This window comes from Sycon ciliatum, unplaced genomic scaffold (genome assembly GCF_964019385.1).
Source record: "Sycon ciliatum unplaced genomic scaffold, ocSycCili1.1 SCAFFOLD_2358, whole genome shotgun sequence".
Classification (NCBI taxonomy): domain Eukaryota; kingdom Metazoa; phylum Porifera; class Calcarea; order Leucosolenida; family Sycettidae; genus Sycon; species Sycon ciliatum.
Genome location: NW_027044510.1, coordinates 3,411 through 14,611, shown reverse-complemented (window position 1 = coordinate 14,611; position 11,201 = coordinate 3,411). Strand labels below are relative to the sequence as shown.

The following is an 11,201-nucleotide window of genomic DNA, read 5'->3' as shown; positions in this document are numbered from 1 at the left end:
CTCGGATTTGCTGATGGCAGCTTGTTTCTCCTTCCTCATGCAGAATACAGCAAGAGTTCAGCTATCAGCCAGCCAAGAAGAATGCACTTGCTGAACTCTGATTGGCTGATGCCGTTTGACCAATCATCTCAGGTGTGAAGTTCAGAGCCAGGACAGGCTATAAAAGTAATCATTCCAGGAGGGGATGGTGGTCGGGGTTTGGGATGGCTTTTTTCGGCTTCTTTCTCCTTCATTTTCCGCACAAGCCAAGAAGATGAACACTTGCTGAACTCTGATTGGCTGAGGCCAGTTAACCGATCATCTCAGGTGTGAAGTTGAGGGCCAGGACAGGCTATAAAAGTAATAATTCCAGGAGGGGTGGTGGTCGGGGTTTGGGATGGCTTTTTTTCCAGCTTTTTTTTCAGCTTCTTTCTCCTTCATGCAGAAACAACAAGAGTTCTCCTTCTTCATGCAGAAACAACAAGAGTTCTGCTTCTTCATGCAGAAACAACAAGAGTTCTCCTTCTTCATGTAGAAACAACAAGAGTTCTCCTTCTTCATGCAGAAACAAGAGTTCTCCTTCATGCAGAAACAACAAGAGTTCAGCCACAATTTTGCTCATGGCTGCACCCCTTCCTCCTGCTGAAACCAACAAACAACACAACATGAAGAACAAATCCAGCTAAGACCAGAACAACTTTTGAAACACCTGTAACCAACAAACAACACATAAGAAGAACAAATCCAGCTAACAGTGAAAGACCCCTAGCTCTGTATACAGTTCGCACACAGTTGCTATGCATAGAGATGATATAGCCAGCTAACAGTGAAAGACCCCTAGCTCTGTATACAGTTCGCACACAGTTGCTATGCATAGAGATGATATAGCCAGCTAACAGTGAAAGACCCCTAGCTCTGTATACAGTTCGCACACAGTTGCTATGCATAGAGATGATATAGCCAGCTAACAGTGAAAGACCCCTAGCTCTGTATACAGTTCGCACACAGTTGCTATGCATAGAGATGATATAGCCAGCTAACAGTGAAAGACCCCTAGCTCTGTATACAGTTCGCACACAGTTGCTATGCATAGAGATGATATAGCCAGCTAACAGTGAAAGACCCCTAGCTCTGTATACAGTTCGCACACAGTTGCTATGCATAGAGATGATATAGCCAGCTAACAGTGAAAGACCCCTGTCTCTGTATACAGTTCGCACACAGTTGCTATGCACACAGTTGCTATGCACACAGTTGCTATGCACACAGTTGCTATGCACACAGTTGCTATGCACACAGTTGCTATGCATAGAGATGATATAGCACATGTCGAACTCGGACTCAAGGCTGTGAGCAAGGAAACACTCAACTACCGTTTTCTCAAGGTTCAGAATTTTTCACTGGTTAGAAGTTGCAATACTCATTGCAACTATTCATCAGTTGAGGGAGTTGAAAAGGGAATACAATTACATCAGTATGTATCTAATAGGGAGGTTTAGTCCCACGTAACGGATACGGGAACCACGGTGGGTGATACAATGGACCCACGTTCGCAATTATGTTTTAGTCACACGGAACAAATCAAAGCATGAAGCGAAAGGCCCAAACTTGGTCAAAGACGAAGCTTCGAAGCTCATCGGATATTTTGATTTCGTGCTTCGGGAACTTCTTCAGCTGAGCACCCTCAATGCGCTCCATTCTGATTTTCACCCACGTTCTGGTGGAACGTGGGTGAGCCTCCATACACGGTATGTCGTGAATCAGAAAACGGCTGTACGTGGGTCACTGAGTATCATGTGGTACACACACGTAAAGTACACACGGATTACGTCAGGCGAAATTACTGGTCAGTCGGCGACATGCATTTTTCACAAAAATTTGCGTTTCACCTGCTTCGAGAGTATGCATGTACTCGAGTCTCATCCTGAGCACGTTTTTTTCTTCTTTTTTCAGCTCCAGTATAGCTGTATTTTTCATTGCAAAGCCGTCCTCGGTTGTTGTGTTCGTTGTTCAAACGAAGTGGACATTCAATCATGAAGGCAGAGGACTTACAGTCCATTTCAAAACTATAGACGCGTAGGGTTTTTGAAATATTTCAAATTTGGCTGGAACTTTTTGAGAATATTTTTCGGAATATTGCTCAGGATCGCTCCACAATTACTTTCATATAGTTTCTAAACGATTGGATAACAGACGCCCAATTTGGAAAAATTTATGCACAAAGTGATCACAGATTTTATGTGGTATAGATGCTGGCATAACGGTTTTTGCCTAGGTACGCGTCTATAGTTTTGAAATGGACTGTAGGAGCCTGATTGGAGTTTCTCGTGGCATAGGATGGCCACACAGAGACACTTTGGGATTTTCTGAATATAAAATACCGTATGCACGATGCTGAGATCAATTTGTGCGATATCAAATTGTTTGTGATCTACCACATCGAGCAGAACGGGATCCAAACACAAGCTTCCCGACGGTTAGGCTGCCGACCTGACTGGACAAATGATCCCTGGCTTCACCAGACGCCAGAAGTCGGACACCATGTCCTTTGCCGCGACGTCCATCTCCAAAAAGAACTCCATCTTCGTCGTGAAAAGGCTTGAAATACTCAATATTCAACCGAGATTCGCGAACTCGCGCTTTCTCGGATCGATTAATTTCCTGTTGGAACAGTTGCAGGGCAGCTTCCCGCCACTGTTTCAACCGGCGATGGCTCCAAAGCATGCCTGGAACAAGCCATATCGAGGTTGCAAGCCACCCCTCTCAGCAAATAATTCGAAGAAATTCGAAATTTCAATGGTGGAAGATATACTATGAAGAGAATTTCAAAAAGTATGTTTCGCGGAGCGATCGCTCAACCTACGTCATTCAAACTTTGCGGGATGGTTCAGACGTACATGCTAGGCATGGAACCACAGGCGATGATGCCATAGCTGACACACAGAGTAACACACACAGCAGATTCGTGTGCACAGATACTAAATTAGTGGACGTCGTCATCTTCTTCTCGCTGATCTCGAATGTACTATGACGTGCTATTTCGCCTGACGCGTGGGATTAAATCTCCCTAATATTGACTTAGTACGAGGTCAATACTAGTATAGGAAATAAAACCTCGTAAAAGACCTCGGCTTCGCCCCGGTCTTTTACTCGGCTTTTATTTCCTATACTGACCAAGTACGAAGTCAATATTATATTTATCACGATAAACAGCCATTATTTCAAATTCTAGAACCTCGTGAATCCCGGTTTTGAGGTTGCACAACCTTTGCATCATCACCTACTCATAAGTATCTAATATTGACTGAGTACGAGGTCAATATAGGAAATATAAGCCGAGGTCTTTTACGAGTTTTTTATTATTTCCTATAGACCAAGTACGAAGTTGATATTAGATTTATCACGACAAACACGGTCAAACAGTCCATATTTCAAATTCCAGAACGATAACCTCATGAATCCCGGTTTTATGATAGCACAACCGTTGCACCACCACCTACTCATACAGTGACCATGCTGCACTAGGCAGCACCGTCTAACTGCGCAACCCCTAAGCAGTCAAATGTAAGCAGTCAATACAGTCCTAAGGAGTGAAGTATGCAGGAATATTATGACTGCTTAGGCATAGCGAAAATCAATGGGAGTCAATACTAAGAGAGTGATAAGACCCGATGATGTATGGGCTAGTGCATACTGCTCGCATAGTGCCATTGTTAGTGCCATTGTTAGTGCCATTGTTAGTGCCATTGTTGCCCAACCACCCGCCAAAGTACAGTAACCATGCATTGTAGGCACCGTTCAACTGCACAACCCATAAGCAGTCAATATAGCAATAAGGAATGAAATATGCAGGAATATTTGACTTATAAAAGAAGACAAAAAGGACCAAGGAACGACCAGTTAGTTGTAGAACGTCAGTACCGTCAGTCAGTGTCGTGCAATGTTATCACATGAGCTGATTGTTTAGTAACTGGTGGTGTTAGTGGACATTATAGCGTAACTTGTAGTTCCTTGGTCCTTTTTCTTCTATACATTAATCCTTGGCTCTCTATCCGAGAATATTTGACTGCTTAGGTATAGCGATCATCAATGGGTGTCAATACTACGAGAGTGATAAAGTATAATACTGATAATTCAAACCTCGATTTTCTGGTGAGTAACCATAACATCTAATTACCCAATACTGTAATGTTGAACCCAATATGTACTAGTCGAATTACAGCTCTGAGCACACTGAACATCAAGCAATGACATTTTATTGTCTTCATTGCATATTGAGCATGACTCCCAAAACAAAACACAGGTGAACAAGGTACAGATCGATACATGAAGTGTTGATTAAATATTTGCATTGCGAACTTTCATATCTAGTGCTAGTGATGCGCAAATAGAACAAATCGACGTGCAAAACATTTTCTTTCCCACCAAGCTCAAGTCATGATTTGTTTCGTTCGCATTTTGAGGATTACGCCGCTGAGTGGATTGATGTTCGAAACGTTCTCTTTCACTTCTTGAGCGCCACAGGCAGTTCTGAACTCATGTGGGTATTGCTACCCGCTCTAGTAATAACCGGTATTCGTCTGATGCCTGTGCGTAACGCCAGAAATCCTAACTTCCTTTCAATCTGAAGACGATTCGCTTGACAGTCCGTGAGAGCAACAAGCCAGTGCCCAAGAGAGGATTGATCGCAGGGTTGCAGATTCGTGCCAACAGCAACTTTGACTCACGAGAGCTGATTTAAGCCACATAAAATGTACGGTACAAGTACCGTGCTGGCTGGTTCGAATTAGAATGATTGTCATTAACTTTGAAAGAATCGGTCATAGTTGCCGTGTAAAAGGTGTAATCCATGCTCAAGAAGCACTTTCAAAATAAGTATGAGAACTGCTGTTCGACTAAAATGTACTTTGAGTTATGTAACTCACTTGCATGGATGTTGTACAGGTGGAAATCGGTGCATGGAAAATGTTCGAAATAAGCAGGGCCTTCAAATTACGCCATATTCGAATTATCAATATTCTACTTTATCACTCCCTCAGTATTGACTCACATAGATTTTTGCCATACCTAAGCAGTCAAATATTCCTGCATATTTCACTCCTTATGGCTATATTGACTGCTTATATTTGACTGCTTAGGGTTTGCGCAGTTGAACGGTGCCTAGTGTAGCATTGTCACTGCATGAGTAGGTGGTGGTGCAACGGTTGTGCAATCATAAAACCGGGATTCATGAGGTTATCGTTCTGGAATTTGAAATACGGACTGTTTGTCGTGATAAATCTAATATTGACTTCGTACTTGGTCAGTATAGGAAATAAAAACCTCGTAAAAGACCTCGGCTTCGCCTCGGTCTTTTACTCGGCTTTTATTTCCTATATTGACCTCGTACTCAGTCAATATTAGATACGTATGATACAAGATACAGATTTTGAGCTGGGTCACATGCAACCTATGGGCACCATGTGATACTCAGAGACTCACAAATCCATGTTTGCCATCTAATGGGGTACAGCATACGAAAGTTAACTCACATTTTCTGCGCGTGAATTTTCTTCTCCGGCTTGCTCATGGCTGCACCCCTTTCTCCTGCAGAAACAACAAACAACACACAAGAAAAACAAATCCAGATACGATCAGACGATCAGAACAGCCTTTGAAAGACCGGTCTCTGTATACCGTAAAAGCATGTAAATGCGCCCACCCAGTATAACGCCCAGTTGCCGCGTGTCACCACTCTTGTCCCATATTCTAGCCCACGGTCGTACTTGTATACACCCACGGTCGTACTTGTATACACCCACGGTCGTACTTGTATACACCCACGGTCGTACTTGTATACACCCACGGTCGTACTTGTATACACCCACGGTCGTACTTGTATACACCCACGGTCGTACTTGTATACACCCATGGGCGACGACAGCACAGCTCCAGTACATGCAATGCAGTGCATGCACAGCTCCAGTACATACAATGCAGTGCATGCACAGCTCCACATGTATGTATGGCGGCACTGTAGTAAAGCTAGAGTGTACAGCGTACTGTGCTAACCTTATACGTACCACGGCATGTGAAAATTAGTTTGATTTCACTTATCTGAAATAGCACCCCGGCCCAAATTCATGCCCATATTCTTGACCTTCACTAATGTTTCCGCCCAGGGCCGCATTACGAGCTTTTACGGTACAGTATACACACAGTTGCTATGCAGAGAGATGACAGTACAGGTCAAGCTCGGACTCAATGCTAAAAAGAGAGGACACACTCAACTACTGTTTTCTCAACGTTCAGAAGCATGATTTTCATAGATCATTGTATTGATCCACTTTCTACTCAGGTGTGACAGTAGAGGAGAGTGATCTTGGCCTAAACTCTAGAGCTGCGGATGCCGGGCGCTGATCAGAACAGTCTCGTGACGTCCAAAGCCTAGTTCATATTCGACGGGACGCGGCGGCGTAAGGATCGACGGGAGGCGACGGGACGGTCTGACGGCGTCCAATGTGAACACTAGGAATGGGAACGCAATCGTACTACTGCGTGGATTGGGAAGCAACGGGAAAAGTTGGATCAGTTCAACTTTCATACCATAGACGGGCGTAGACGGGGATGCGAGGGTACAAAACAGCTGCATTTTGAGTGTGAATAGGAGACGGCGTCGTGCGCCGACTACTCCCGATTCGTACTTGGAAATTTTGAGCATTTCGAAAACCACGTTTCCCAAGATAACTCACAGAATAGCTAACATGACTTGAGTTGAATTTTAGCAAGATAAGATATCAGGTCCCTTACAGTATTTACGGATAGTTCAGGAGTGTGACAGACAAACTGTTTTATTGTCTCCTGGGGCTATTACCCAGCCAAGCACTGCTAATCAGGTTACCACTCCCTGCTACTAACAAATCAACAAAGATCATACAAACATGAAACCTGATTGGAGGGTGAAATGTCCAAACCCTGGAAAAAGGCAAATGAACTGGCAACAATGCGTACACATGCTGCACTAGTACATGCGGTGCAGGTCATTTTTGGAGGATACCCGTTATACTGAGGATACCCGTTATACCGAGGTTACCCGTTATACCGAGGATACCGGTAGTTCCCGGTTATACAGTTGCGCTCGGTGAAATCCGGCCCGAAGTGCATAACTGGCGCCCAGTACTGATGCAGCCCTTGACGCCCTCAAAGTTGTACAAGTGCTAGTGTGCACGTGTGCCGTATGAACTGTGCATGTGCTGTACTCATACGCATGCATGCTTACACCAAAGTGTAAAAAACCGCGCCAAACAAAGACAAGTGTAACATTCATTTCAGTTCAGCACAAGTAAAGAAGACGGAGATCGTTTCGAGGCAGTTTATTTCAACCACAGAGCAGCAGGGCTTCAATATGTTGTGTGGCCACCGTCTGCTTCGATTAGGGCTTCAACACGACGTGGCATTGACTCCACGTATGGGGAAACGGTGTCAGGAGCCAACGAGTCCCACTCCAGGTGCAGTGCCTGCACCAGCTGGTCAGCATTCTCGCAGCAATGTGGAATTATTCTCTTCTTGAGAAGAGCCCACACATTGGGAATGGCCATGTCCTTCTTCTCTATCTCTTCTTGATCTTGAGCTGTACTTCGTGAAGTGAATGGAAGAAATTTTGAACTGTTTTTAGCATGCAACACGTTCACTCCGAACTTTTACACGAGGTGCGTACAGTTGAGTTCATACACACAAATTGCCAGTGATGTAATGGGAGCTGGCTTCGCGGCGCCGGCTTTGCACTTCGGGCCGGATTTCACCGAGCGCAACTGTGAGTCAACTCCCGGTTGAAAGTTGACCCCCACATTTTATCCTTCGATTTTTAGTCGTAAACGGTGGACTTATAACTGGTAAAATACGGTATTATATGGCACAACTTCCAGGGCTACTTTTGGGTCTTCATGAAAACTGGGATTGTTAACTTGATTCCGCTTCGTTCAAGGAGAAATGATTGAAAATAAGACCCAAAAACAAGCAATTAGGTCCGAAAGTCACCCCGTCACGTACCGTGCCTTAGGACTCGCGCCGTTCGACGTTGAACATCGCACCAGACCATACTCGTTGAGAATTGAACCTGCAACCTCTTGATTGGAAATCGACCGACACACACATACACACACACACACACACACATACACACACAAACACACACACACATTCACATAAGACAGCCTATTTTACAAAGGTCAACACAGGTTAGTCATGTGTCCGACAACACTACGTAGTCCAAGCATGTCGCGAACGTCGCGATGTTGCATACCAATTTGATTTTGAAATATCAATAAATATGTGCACAACATGAAAATTGTATTCTTATAACACGTCTTACTTGGTATCTGTATGATTCCAGTCTTGCGTAAGAGATAGTTACCCGGCGACTACATGTACTGTAATATGTCTCTCTAGCTTTCAGTTCATGAAAGACCACTCCATACTAAGACACACGGACATTCTAGCTTCAAACTGATTCTTCATTTTCTGCTGCTGTGCATTTCTTCTTCTCAAACAAATAACTGTGGATTATACAAGAAACCATAGGTTTTGATGCATAACCCTAATTGCATAAGGAGGTGAAGCGAAATGTAACACTGTAGTGGTGAAGCTGTGGGCGATCGGGAACGACACCCCAAGCTCTGCAAGCGGGGCCATATGCGGAAATCCGGGTGAGGGCGCACGCGCAGACTGACAGCTCGCGACCTGACCCTTGCCAGTCCCCGACGATGTTCTCAATGCGAAAATGGCAATTGAGAACGGGAACGACAGTGGCCGAACTTATTATCCGAGACAAGGACATGCAAACCGGGGGATTTGTCCCTTGCAAAACGTGCATGGCCATCGTAGCCCACAGATTCGTCACCTGAGGCCCGGAGGCTCTCAGTGGCAAATTCTACCCTGGAGTGTCTTCGAGGTTGTGTCTGCGGTGTACCATTCTGTGAGCCACCGGCAGTGGCGGAATGACCTGTTTGTATACCGCCGGAGTGAGCGGGTGGACCATTTTGTATGCCGCTGGCGGAGACGGATGGACCAGTTTGTATTCAAATGGTAGGGGCGGAGGGACCGACTTGTACTCCGCTGGTTAGCGCGGAGGGACCATTTTGTATCCCACCGGTGGGGGCGAATGGAGCTTGTAAGTATCCCGCCGGTGGGGGCAAATGGAGCTTGTAAAGCCAAATGCACCTCAGGGTGAGCCAACAATGAAATGAAATCCGAGGGATCCATCGTCGTGAAAGCTAATCTAAGGGGAATCGAATCACAAAAGGAAAAGACAGGTCTACGTCACCTACGTAGAGAGAAAAAAGAACTTGCAAACCACTTTTACTTGCAGCTCAAACAAGGCCAATGGAGGCAGGCAGTGGCACAGGGGTTATCCAGGGCAGTGGTTGCTATGGTGTTTGGCGTTAAAGAAATCTTGTGTTTCTAGCGGGTTTGCAAAGAAAACGAAGGGGCCACTACAGCATTACATGAAGCGGAGCCTCTGCAGTGCAATTCTTTATTGTGCACCAGTACATTTTCGGGCTTTACATTTTTACAATGTAGAAAGCGTGCACGCGTGGCACGCACTTGCATGCATTATGGCCAGGGGGTGCACTCATAGGGCTCCCTGATTATGACTTTGCTTCCTTTCCTTTTGTTATGTATGATGTAGAACTTGCATGTGTACACAGCAGCAAGTGACAGCATGCGCGATTCACTAGGCACTTGGACACGAACTATAGTACGTATGTACGTATTCTTTATTTTACTTAAAGTCAAACGGGATCGTTGCCCAATAACATGATAGCGAAGGCGCCATGATACTAGTGCACTTGTCTCTGTGACTTGGCGATCGCAACGATCCGCTCTCCTTGCTGTTTCTTCTTCTTCTTCTTCGCCCGTTTTCTTTCTTCAAAGTTCTGTCGCTACACTAGTTTCTTTTCAATTTGCATCTTTCCATGCCGATGAACGACGTGGGTTGGTGGCCATCTTTATGTATGTTCTTGAGGTGCAGTTGCATGTTGATGCAGCGGCTTTTTTCCTCATTGATTTTTATCTTGTTGAGAAAACAATTTCCAGATGAAGATATGGCTTGCTTTTAATGAAGAGTCTCTCATGTCAGTTGGTTCGCGACTCGTAAGCATGTCACGAGTCACGAAAAAACACAACAGCTGCTGCCCATTATGATTTAGTCCATAATAACATGCAGCAGAAAAGTACATCATGAAAATCGATCTCTCTCCCCGTCCATCCAGCACTGTTAATATGATGGTGCCTGCATGCCGACTATGACTTTTCTTAGGGGATCCAGGCTCTCGTCGCCTTGTCCGGCCGTAGCCAAGGTGCCTCTTGTGTTTCTTGTGAGCTTGTTGGTCGCGATCGCCTCCTTGCTTCAAGAATGCAAGAGGCGCATCGCATAGAAAAAATCACAGCCAAATGAGAGTGTAAGGACAGGTACACACAGGTACACACAGGACTTACTTGCTTCTGCTTTCTAGCGGATCACTGCATTACTACTTCAGGGAGCGTCCGTGACCACCGCTTTGTCCGTGACTGCTTGCCCTTGTAGGACATCACGCTTCTGTCGCAGCACACATCCAGCTCCATGGCGAGCACATAGAGTTGCGTCAGGAACCTCAAATCCACATTTCCCACTGTCCTCCGTTCTTCTTCATCAACATTTTCCACCCAGCAGATGTGACGGCATTCCTTGAGGGCTTTTCGACTTTTGTTCAGGCCTCCCAATCCTACCAAATCCTTCACATTCTAGCTTCGCACCGTTGCCTTTGATTTTCCACTCATACAACAAGTCATACCTGGAAATGCCAACAACCAACAGTCTCCGTGCCTCTCTTACCGACTTCAAATCAAACGTCCTCCAGCCAAGCCAGACGAGCGTCGAAGTCAATCCGGCTGAACTCGCCTTGTCAAAAAGCAAAGAACTGATAGTGTTGACTTCACAGTTTGATTTTTTTTGATCCCTCAGCTCAAAGCATGCCGAGATTCGTCTGTGGGGCGGACAAGCGCACCATTTTTACGCCACTACTACTAGCGCTGTTCCCTAACGTAAGGTGCTCTCATGGAAGGCCTACTAACACCAGTCAATTACCGAATCTTCGTAACCTAGTCCGCTCACACAAAATGGTGAGTGCGTATTATTTGAAGAGCGTGAGTGCTACAACATTTTAAATTATTTTTCTTTCTGCTTACATAGCACAGGGTGCGTA

The 11,201-nt window shown here is 45.1% G+C and overlaps 1 long non-coding RNA gene across 2 annotated transcripts; it reads right to left on the bottom strand.

Annotated features, from left to right (window-relative positions):
• Positions 1-429: 429 nt before the first annotated feature.
• Positions 430-10,977, bottom strand: LOC135830386 (uncharacterized). Of its 2 annotated transcripts, XR_010556025.1 has the most exons (4): positions 10,456-10,977; positions 8,008-8,083; positions 5,511-5,565; positions 430-621 (listed from the first exon to the last, which is right to left on the bottom strand). It is a non-coding gene; the product is annotated as an uncharacterized LOC135830386 (long non-coding RNA). The 2 variants fall into 2 exon arrangements; XR_010556026.1 differs by lacking the exon at positions 8,008-8,083.
• Positions 10,978-11,201: the final 224 nt, after the last annotated feature.